The 10,231-nt window shown below is 39.1% G+C and overlaps 1 non-coding gene across 1 annotated transcript; it reads right to left on the reverse strand.

Moving 5' to 3' along the window:
* Positions 1-9,502: 9,502 nt before the first annotated feature.
* LOC138837532 (U6 spliceosomal RNA) lies at positions 9,503-9,609 on the reverse strand. Its single transcript, XR_011375336.1, has one exon. It is a non-coding gene; the product is annotated as a U6 spliceosomal RNA (small nuclear RNA).
* Positions 9,610-10,231: the final 622 nt, after the last annotated feature.

A 10,231-nucleotide genomic window follows, 5' to 3' on the forward strand; every position in this document is an offset into this window, starting at 1 on the left:
GCAGCTAACAGTAGAATACCTGTCATGTGTTCAACATTACCTCTGGGGTTTCAATTTAGTACTGACAAAGCCACAGAGTGTTTTCCTAAGCTCATTTCTAACAGGCAGGTAAGCCCACATGAAAGCTTGTATAAAGTGAAATTGCAGCATTAGTAAATTCTAAGGATTCACGGGGCTGGCTGCGCTAATGAACACCCTCCTTGTCAGGAAGAAGGAAGGCAGTTTCCAGTCAATTAAGTAACCAATTGACAGTATTTGTTGAATGTTTACTTTGTGCCTAGTGTTGTGTTTTATGCTTTCTTTTGCCCTGGAGAATAGGTGGACATTGAAAGAATCTGGTTAATTGCCCATGAATGCGCAATGTGTGGTAGTTAATACAGCAAATACTGGCTGAGACCAGTGAACTAGAATACCTGCTCCCTGGGCACTTATTATGGTACAATAGGTACATGCTGTAGCAATGCCTTCTAAATTAATGGTTCACCAATGAGTCCTGATGATTTCTAATGGGTAACATTTCCTTTTATGTTGCCTCTTAAGCATTTTTCATTGGTCTACGATGCTCAACTTACAGTGAAATGGGAGTTGTAACAGCTAGAAAAAATAGGATGACAAATTCACCTAACTGAAGAGAGAATCAGAGGAAATATTAATGAAAAACATTTAGGATCTACATGAAACAGTATGTAAGCTGTTACTGAACTTGGGAATTTGATTCACTTTGATGTATTTTTGAGGCACTAGAATACATTGTTAGGTTCATACAATGTTAGGAAAAACTAATAACTTCCCATGAATTCTAAATGCATAAATTTAGTGTTTACTATAACAGCAACAAAAGCAACAGGTGTTTGGAAATCCAGTTTTTAAAGAAATCTCAAATGTGGATCTAGAATGCACCCCCCTATACACACAAATCATGTGCTAGGGGTGTGGTCCACAGCCTGCGGCTCTTTGGGGAGGTGGTGAGACTGTTAAGAGATGGAGTCCAATGGGAAGTCTTGGGTTGTGGAGCTTAGCCTAGGAACTTGCCCCTGAATAGGATGATGGGCACAGACACCAACCATTCCTCTTCCTCTCCTTTCACTTCCTGGCTTTGAGGTGAATGGTTTTGTTCCATCACTTATTTCTGCCACAATGTGCTTCCCACCCATCCACTATCACAGCAGAAATCTAAAAGAAAGGAGCATTGGACAGATAGCATATATTCAATGAAGCATGATGAGTGTGAGTCAAAGTGAATAGGAGACAAACGATATGTAAAAGCAACAGATGTGCTGGGATTTGAAAGCAACCTTAGAGTGCATCGAGTGGAACCCCTTGATCCAGTCTTCTGTAGTTACTTATATGCTTAGCTTCTACTGTTAAAATGAGAGGATCATTTCATTAAGTCTCTGAGTCTTTCACTGAGCCTTTCGGAGTGAGGAGGCTCTTTCTAAGAGTAATACTTGTCAAACATCCTCAGAGGCAGCTTTAGATAAAGTTGGTGGACGCCTAGTCTTTGAGAATGATCATAATTAAGTTGATGGCAGTTGGGATAGAGATGAATGATGATAACAAATAGTGTTTGTTTGCAAACACTATGCTACATCCTGAAAAATGATAACCGGGCCTTGTTCCTGTCTGAGAGCATGTAATAAAATGTTATGAGTTCTGTCTCAACGAGGTTAAGATTGATGTTATACTGTCAACTCTGGAATTTCCCAACTGCTTTTGTTTCTCATGCTGTGTTACAAACGCTCAAGCAAATATGTTTGTTTTGGGTTTTGTGTTAACTTGAGAAAAATATGCTTAATATTTTTTGCCATGTAGAAAAATGAGAGGAAGCCACTACAACCCAGCTTGATACTTATTAAATTCCAGGAGGAATGAATGAAAATGTTTATCTTCAGATGTCTTCAGCCTAAATTCCAACTTGAGATTTGAGAAAATTATGATTGGCTATTCAAATGGTCTTTTTGTAAGGTGCCATCTGAAAGATTAAGTGACTTCCATATTTTCTGGAGAAATCAGGCTTTAGATTTGTTGGGTATAAGAAAGGATACGCTGGGTGCTGGTGGCTCATGCCTATAATCCTAGCCACTCAGGAGGCTGAGATCTGAGGATCATGGTTTGAATCCAGCCCAGGCAGAAAAGTCCCCATGAGACTCTTATCTCCAATTAACTGCTCAAAAATTGGAAGTGGTGGCTCAAAGCAGTAGAGCACTATTCTTTGGCAAAAGAGGTCAGAAACAGCACGCAGACCTTGAGTTCAAGCCCCATGTTCAACAAGGACAACAACAAAAGATATGATTTTCCATAAATAGAGTTCAGAGCTACCCACAAATGTGTAAGTCAGGAATGAGTCAGGACTTTGGAGTCAGATCCAAAGTCAGACCCAGACTCCAAAATTTGGAGTTTGATTCTCAGCTCAGGGTCACCCAAGTCTCATTTTCCTTAACTTGGAATGCCATTATTGTAAAAAGAATGGTATCTACACTCAATTGGGTGTGTGTGGTGCCACATAATACAGCTGTTAGAAGTACAGCTGTTAGGATTGGGAAGGTGGCTCAGTGGTAGTATGCTTGCCTTGCATGCAGTAGGCCCTGGGTTCAATTCCTCAGTGCCACATAAACAGAAAAAACAGGAAGTGGCATTGTTGCTCAAGTGGTAGAGTGCTGGCCTTGAGCTGAAGAGCTGAGGGACAGCGCCCAGGCCCAGAGTTCAGGCCCATGACTGACAAAAAAAAAAAAAAAAAAAAAAAAAAAAGTGTGGCTGTTGAAGGTACACAGACTAGGCTTCTATAGCTTAAGTTTGCTATTCACCAGGTTGGCATCCAAAGGCACTAATTAGGTTCTGTGGGCCTCAGCTTCCTCTGGCAAAGAGGACACACATAATCATTACCTCAAAAGATTGTCACAAAGATTCATTATACTAAATGGAAAGCATGGTGTATGTAAAAAGCATTAAATACTTTTCCGTGTTTTCTAAGTGCCTTACCAAATGCTAGGCATAGACATGGATCTTCAGTGACAGGCTGACATATTGATATGTCAAGAAACTGATCTAAACCAGTTTGAGCAAATAAACTGTAGGAATGCCAATGGGAAGACATAATGGACTAAATGGGTTGGGAGCTTTTTGCTTCTTTCTTTTCGGGAAGGGAGAACCATGGGATGGAGACTGATAGTTTAGCATCATTGTTAGCACTTAACACTATAGTAATGTCCAGTGGAGACCCAGTGAATATGTCTTCATGCCTATAATTTTCTCAGTCTCATTAAATAATTTCTTTGTGTATTATCTTCTGTGATTAACATGGTAGACTTTTTGGGACATATTTTCTCTATATACTTGGGGGAAACCTAGAAAAGAACACAAATGAAGTTCAGTGATAAGTAGTCCTTTGAAGCTTCACAATTCCATTACTGAAGTGGTCCTTCTGCCTTTTGATTTTATCGGGAAAGATAAATTGTTAGTTTCACAAAAGGCGAGAAAGAAGCTGCACTCGAGGCTGAGATGTGGTATGGCCGGGTGCTGTTAGTTTACACCTATAATCCCAGCTACTCAGGAGGCTGAAATCTGAGGATCACAGTTCAAACCCAGCGTAGGCATGAGAATCTTTTTTTTTTTTTTTTGGGAGGGGGTCCTGTCATGGGGCCTGAACTCTGGGCTTGGGCTCTGTCCCTCAGTTCTTCAGCTCAAGGCTAGCACTCTACCACTTGAGCCACAGCGCCACTTCTGGCTTTTTTCTTTTTGCTTATGTGGTGCTGAGGAATTGAACCCAGGGCCTCAGACATGCAAGGCAAGCGCTCTACCACTGAGCCACCTTCCCAGCCCCAGGCATGAGAATCTTAATGGCCAATTAACTACCAAAAACCCATAGTGGAGCTATGGCTGAAGTGGTAGAATACCAACTTTGAGTGAAAAAGCTAAAGGACAGCTCCCCTTCCCTGAGTTCAAGGCCCAGTACACACAGACACAGACACACAGACACAGACACAGACACAGACACACACACACACACACACACACACACACTTTTAGAAAAAATAACTTTGTTTTGATAGATATTATTTTATATGATCATATACACATAGCTATTGAGCCTTTGTGATCTTCTCCTAAGAGTATCCTCCTTTGGTCTCATCCTATGAATATCTAGAGACCTGTATAATTTGTCATGACCCAGTGTATTTTTTTTTTGTCTTTTACCATCTAGTGTGTTTACTTGTAGATTTATAGGCACATTCTAGTTATAAATGTGGGAAAACATGCAACCTATGTTTCTTTGGATCCGGTTTACTTTGCTTAATGTAAGTTTTCCCAAGTCTTCCCCTTTCTTATGAATAGTGCAATATCATTCTTTCTGGTGTGTCTATATATCACATTTTCTTGATTCATTCATAAATTGCTGTTTATTTTGCCTTTTGTTTTGCTTGTTAGTTTATCTGTTTTGGGGAGAGTAAGAGGAGGGGCACAGAAATGGTGGGACAAAGGGTGAACAAATCCAGCAGTAGTTCTCACTACACTATGTTGAAAATGAACTATACAACTGGTGGGTGGGGATGGGAGGGAAAAACCAGAAAAGAGTGAAGAAAGGGGTGACATAGTTCAAAAAGAAATGTACCCACTACTTGATTTATATAATTCATCTTTACAATAGCAATAATATATAGTCTATGTACACATTATATACATTTATAAAACATTTTGATATATAGAAAACATTTTATGTTTTATATATAATATTTATACATAATATAGATTTATATGTAGATTAGATGCCAGACATTTTAAATTTTAGCCTCTCAGTCTTTATATATACATATATATAAATTCTCTCATTATATGTATTTATAGAGACTGAAATGCTAAAATTTTAAATGTGTAGCATCTAATCTAAGCTCTGCCACTGACTATGTGACCCTGAGCCAACAGATGCATTACCACCTTAGGCTTTCATTTCTTCTTGGACCAATATTCACCTTGGTTTGATCTGCAGATATCCCAAGTCAAAGCACTAAGTTATATGAACAAGTGGAACAAGGAAAGAAAACAACTTATATCAACCATTAACATTATCTTAATCATTGGCTATTTCCCCAAGCTACTTTTCCTTTAGACTATTGGATTGAAAGATAGTTAAATGTTACAATATTTTCACATCCTGGTATTTTCCAGTATATAGTCATGTCTTTCAGGTAGCAGTGGACTTCATACACTTCAGTGGTCCCATAAAATTGTAATGGAGCTGTTTTAATCTCCCTTGCATAACCTGAGTGCTTGTGGTAGCTCTGGTACAAATAAACCTCCTGTACAGTTGGTTGTATGAAAGTACAATACCTACAATTATGTTCAGTATATGGCATTTTATAATGATAATACTTGAGTGAGGTACTGGCTTATGTGTTCATGATGCTATCCTCTTTATCCCTATATTAGAATGCATTCTTTTACTTATAAGAAGAAGATCAGCCCCAAACAACATGCTGGGTTATCCCAGCAACAACTTCATTCATCTCTTGTTTTCTATAACTTCTGATTGTTGTATCAAGAAGCCACATCCAGAGATGAGCCTATCTTGTGTGGTCTTGTGAGAACACACCCTGTAATGTTCACACAATATGTGCTAGTCGCTTAGCAAAAGATGTAATTGCATGTCTTTCTTAAGAATGGTTATCTGAGGCCAGGCTTAGATTCTAGTTACTTGGGAGGTAGAGGTAGGAGCATCATGTGGTTTAGAGCCAGCCTGGGCTGAAAGAGAAGGTGAGATCCTATCTGGAAAACAACTGAAGAGCAAAAGGGCCATGGATGTGGCTGGAGAGGTAAAGCTAAACTCTCAGCTCTTTATTGAATCCCCAGTATTGAAGCTGAGAGGAACCCAAACAAACTGAACCCCCCAAACAACAACAACTGGTTGTCTCTAAGTGACGCTCATCAGATAGGATAGTCAGAAGAAGACAAAAAGCCTTTGTTTCCTGATTAAGCTTGAGCAAAATAAAAAGGCTTCCCTGCCTGAAACTACTATTGGCATATATTTGCCAGAGAAGACCAGGGTAGAGCAGAGCACTAAGGAGCCAGTGTGTGCGTTGAGAAAGTCTGCCGTCTGTAGAGTTGGCCTCTACCCCCTGCCAAGATGCACTTGAAGCTCTCTCCTCAGAGTCCATCTGGTACCAATCACTCCATTTCCTGTCTCTGGAGTATTCATGTCTTCCATGAGCACTGTACTAATTGATGCTTGCATAGGGCTCTTTGTACAAGTCTGCCTTTTTAAAAGAGGCCCTATTTGCTCTGTAAATCCCCACTGTGACACGTCAAAGAACAGGGACTTTGAGGTCAACTAGATAAGGATTCAAATACCCACTCTACTATCTAGACCACTAAATTTCTTTGGTGAAATGGGGAGCTAACACGTGTAAAAGGGCTTAGACAGGGTTGACACGTAATAAACACCTCTAATCTGAGATTTTGCTTCATAAACAGTCACAGTGGACAAACTAAAAAGTGGATGAGGTACCCTGGGAAATTGGAAAAAAAATTGCTCCTACTTGTGATGAGATCATTCTTTCTTGTAAAATACGCAGCTAGAGAAAGAAGAGCCCTTCTCCGGCTGCCCTTATATATAAGTGCTCTGAATTGACACATAGGAGAATAATGCATTTCCAGAATTCTAAATCATTTTAGTCCCCTGGAACAACTTTGTTATCTCTTAGCTTTATAGACTAACTTTAATTTTCACTTCTAGACAAAACTGAGAACCGACTGAAGTCTCTGCTGGTAAAAGTATGAGGATATAAAGGTACACTGTTTGCCATCAGCAAAAGAAACTCTGAAGAACATGTTTCTTTCTTCTAAACAGTGTAGATCCCATAAGCCAATAGAGAGGACTAATGACACAGTGCTACCAGCATGCTGGTTGCTGCGTTCAATGGAATACAAGTCAACAGAGGTGTAAGCACTATCATGTGGCATCATATGTTTCTTGGATCCTTGTAAATGCTAGGACCTTGGTGGCCTAATTATAGGAGTCCACCACCAGAGTGCAGATACAGTCAGTCTATATCTGGCAGGAAGTGTGAAAAACAAGGAGAAAATTCTTAGTTCAATATTCATTAAAAAATGGTAGCCTAGTTGGACATTGGCAGCTCAAGCCGGTAATTCTAGTTACTCAGGAGATTAAGATCTGATCAGATTGTAGTCTTGCCATCTTGGCAAAAAGTCCATGAGACTCTTAGTTTCATTTAACTGTCAAAAAGCTGGAAGTAGAGCTTCAGCTCAAGTGGTGAAGAGCTAGCCTTGAGCAAAAAAGCTCAGAGGCAATGCCCAAGCCCCAGAACTGGCACAAAAACAAAAACAAAAACAAGGTAGCCTAACACCTATTTTGATCTATTGACAGTAAAATTATGTCTAAATGTCATATGACACCTTATCATTTTTTTAAATAAGTTTTTTATTGTGAAAATACCATACAGAGTGGGGGTTACAATTACATGAGCAAGGTAATGAGTACATTTCTTATCAAGCATTCTTGCCTCCTCCTTTGTTTTTCCCCTATCATCCCTGCCCTCCCATCTCCATGACTACACACCCCCTGCCCCTGACCTCCCCCAAAGTTGTAAAGTTTGTTTTTCAACATAGCATCTTGTACATCTCATTGTTGCAATGGGTCCACCTGTATCCCTTTTTAAACAATTTGTTTTTTCCCTTCCGTTCTCCAAATTATACAAACATCAAATACAGTGTAAACAGGGGTTACTGTTATACTGTGATGGAAGCATAGAATTCCATTGTGTATAAATACCACATTTTCTTGACCTATTCATCTACTGAGGGGCATCTGGGTTGGTTCCAGATCTTAGCTATGGTAAATAATGCAGAAATAAACATAGTTGTGTTGGTAGCTTTTTTTTGAGGGCGGGTCTGGTCATGGGGCCTAAACTCTGGGCTTGGGCACTGTCCCTCAGCTCTTCAGCTCAAGGCTAGTGCTCTACCACTTGAGCCACAGTGCCACTTCTGTCTTTTTTCTTTTTTGTTTATGTGGTGCTGAGGAATCAAACACAGGGTCTCATGCATGCAATACAAATGCTTTACCACTGAGCCACCTTCCCAGCCGTACTGGTAGCTTTAGTATGGTCTTCTTTGTGAACATTTGGGTAAATGCCCAAAAGTGGGATTGCTGGGTCATAGGGGAGCTCTATGTGGAGTCTTTTGAGGAACCTCCATACTGCTTTCCAAAGTGATTGAACAAGTTTACACTCCCACCAACAATGCAGTAGGATTCCCTTCTGTCCACATCCCCTCAAGCATCTGTTGTTAGAATTCTTGATTCTAGCCACTCTAACTGGGATGTGGTGGTATCTCAGTGGTGTTTTGATTTGCATTTCTTTTATGGCTAGGGAGGTTGAGTATTTCTTCATGTGTCTATTGGCCATTCTTATTTCCTCTTCAGAGAAGTTTCTCTGTAACTCTTTAGCCCAGTTATTTATTGGGGAGTTGTTTCTTTGAGGATTTGTTGTTGGGGGATTTACTTTTTTGAGTTCTAAGTATATTTTAGACATGAGACCCTTGTCTGTTGTGTGGCTAGTGAAGATCTTCTCTCAGTCTGTGAACTTTCTATTGATCTTGCCATGCAGAAGCTCTGAAACTTCATGCAATCCCATTTGTCCAACCTTCCTTTCATTTGTTGTGTTTCTGAAAATTTTGGCTAGTGCCAAGGAGACCTAGGGTTTCTCCTATTCCTTCCTGTAATGTTTCAGGGTGTCTGCTTTGACTCCGAGATCTTTGATCCATTTGGAGTTGACTCAGCTTTAGTTTTCTACAAGTGATTAACCAATTTTGCCAGCACCATTTACTGAAGAGCTGTCTTTCTTCCATTCTATTGTTTTAGCTCCCTTATTGAAGATTAGATGGCTATAGGTCTGTGGGTTCATTTCTGGGTTTTCAATTCTATTCCATTGGTCCTGAAGTCTATTCTTGTGCCAGTAACAAGCTGTTTTGATTACTATGGCTTTGTAGTAGAGTTTGAAATTTGGTATTGATATTCCTCCAGCACTGTTCTTTATCTTTTTTTTTTTTGATTGGACAATTTTTATTCACATGATTTAGAACATTTCATACTTAAACTTTTTATTCTTCTCTATAAAATTTTATTTTTGGCCTCTATGAATGTTCTCTCTCAGTGAATCCATTACATCTATATAATGAATGCCATTTAACACTAACCAGAATACCTAGGTAAAGTGTTTTGGGGCCCCATTTGAAGCTTATCTTTAAAAATTATTTATTGTTAATATAAAGTTGGTATACAGAGTAGTTATAGTTACATGAATCAGATAATAAGTACAATATTTTTGAATGATGTCTCCCCTTCTGTCACTCTCTCTTGGATTTTCCCTCCCGTTCTCACCCAGGAGATATCTAGTCCATTTTCCACATGTTGTCTAGTCTAGTGCCACTGTTGTTTTGTTTATCCTTGTCCCACCTCTTATTGGTTTATTTTTATTTGTGTTAAGCCGTTCTCTATTTTGTTTTATGCTTTACGGATGCATGTGTCATTCTTGCACAGGTGCTATGCTCATCTTCTTTGTATCCTTCCAACTTTAGTATATGTGTTGTCAAAGTGAGCATTTGGTTCAACTTTTATGTGACCTCTCTTACCCTCCCAAATACAAAAAAAAAACCCAAAAATAACAAACATGCTTACTTAGATTGGAAAGATGATTTTACCCAGGAACAAACAGCATTTATGAAAGAAAATATTGCCTACATATGTTGTTCTAAATTAATTGGTAGAATTTATACTAGCTTTTATAAAGATCTGATAATAAGCCCAAGACTTTTTGTTGTAGAACTCTGGAATATGTTGAGCCACCAGATTAATACTAGTGTATCAATTGTTAGTTACCTTTTATTGGCTGTTTTCTGGCCATTTGTTCTCCTGTTTGTTGACTGCTTACAGTGTATTCTTTTTCTTATGTCTTTGCTGATCCTAGGCCTTGAACTCAAGACCTGGCCACTGTCCCTGACAATTTTTTTTTGTTCAAGGATAGCACTCTAACATGTGAGCCACAGCTTCACTTCTGATTTGTTGGTAGTTAATTGTAGATAAGACTTTCATGGACTTCTGTCTAGGGTGGTTTTAAATAGTGATCCTCAGATTTCAACATCTTGAGTAGCTAGGTTTACAGGTGTGAGCCACTAACACCTGGTGAATGTTTTGTTTGTACTGTTTCATTTAAGTTTAACAAAA

This window comes from Dipodomys merriami, unplaced genomic scaffold (assembly GCF_024711535.1).
Source record: "Dipodomys merriami isolate MVZ:Mamm:240054 unplaced genomic scaffold, mDipMer1.0.p SCAF_27, whole genome shotgun sequence".
Classification (NCBI taxonomy): domain Eukaryota; kingdom Metazoa; phylum Chordata; class Mammalia; order Rodentia; family Heteromyidae; genus Dipodomys; species Dipodomys merriami.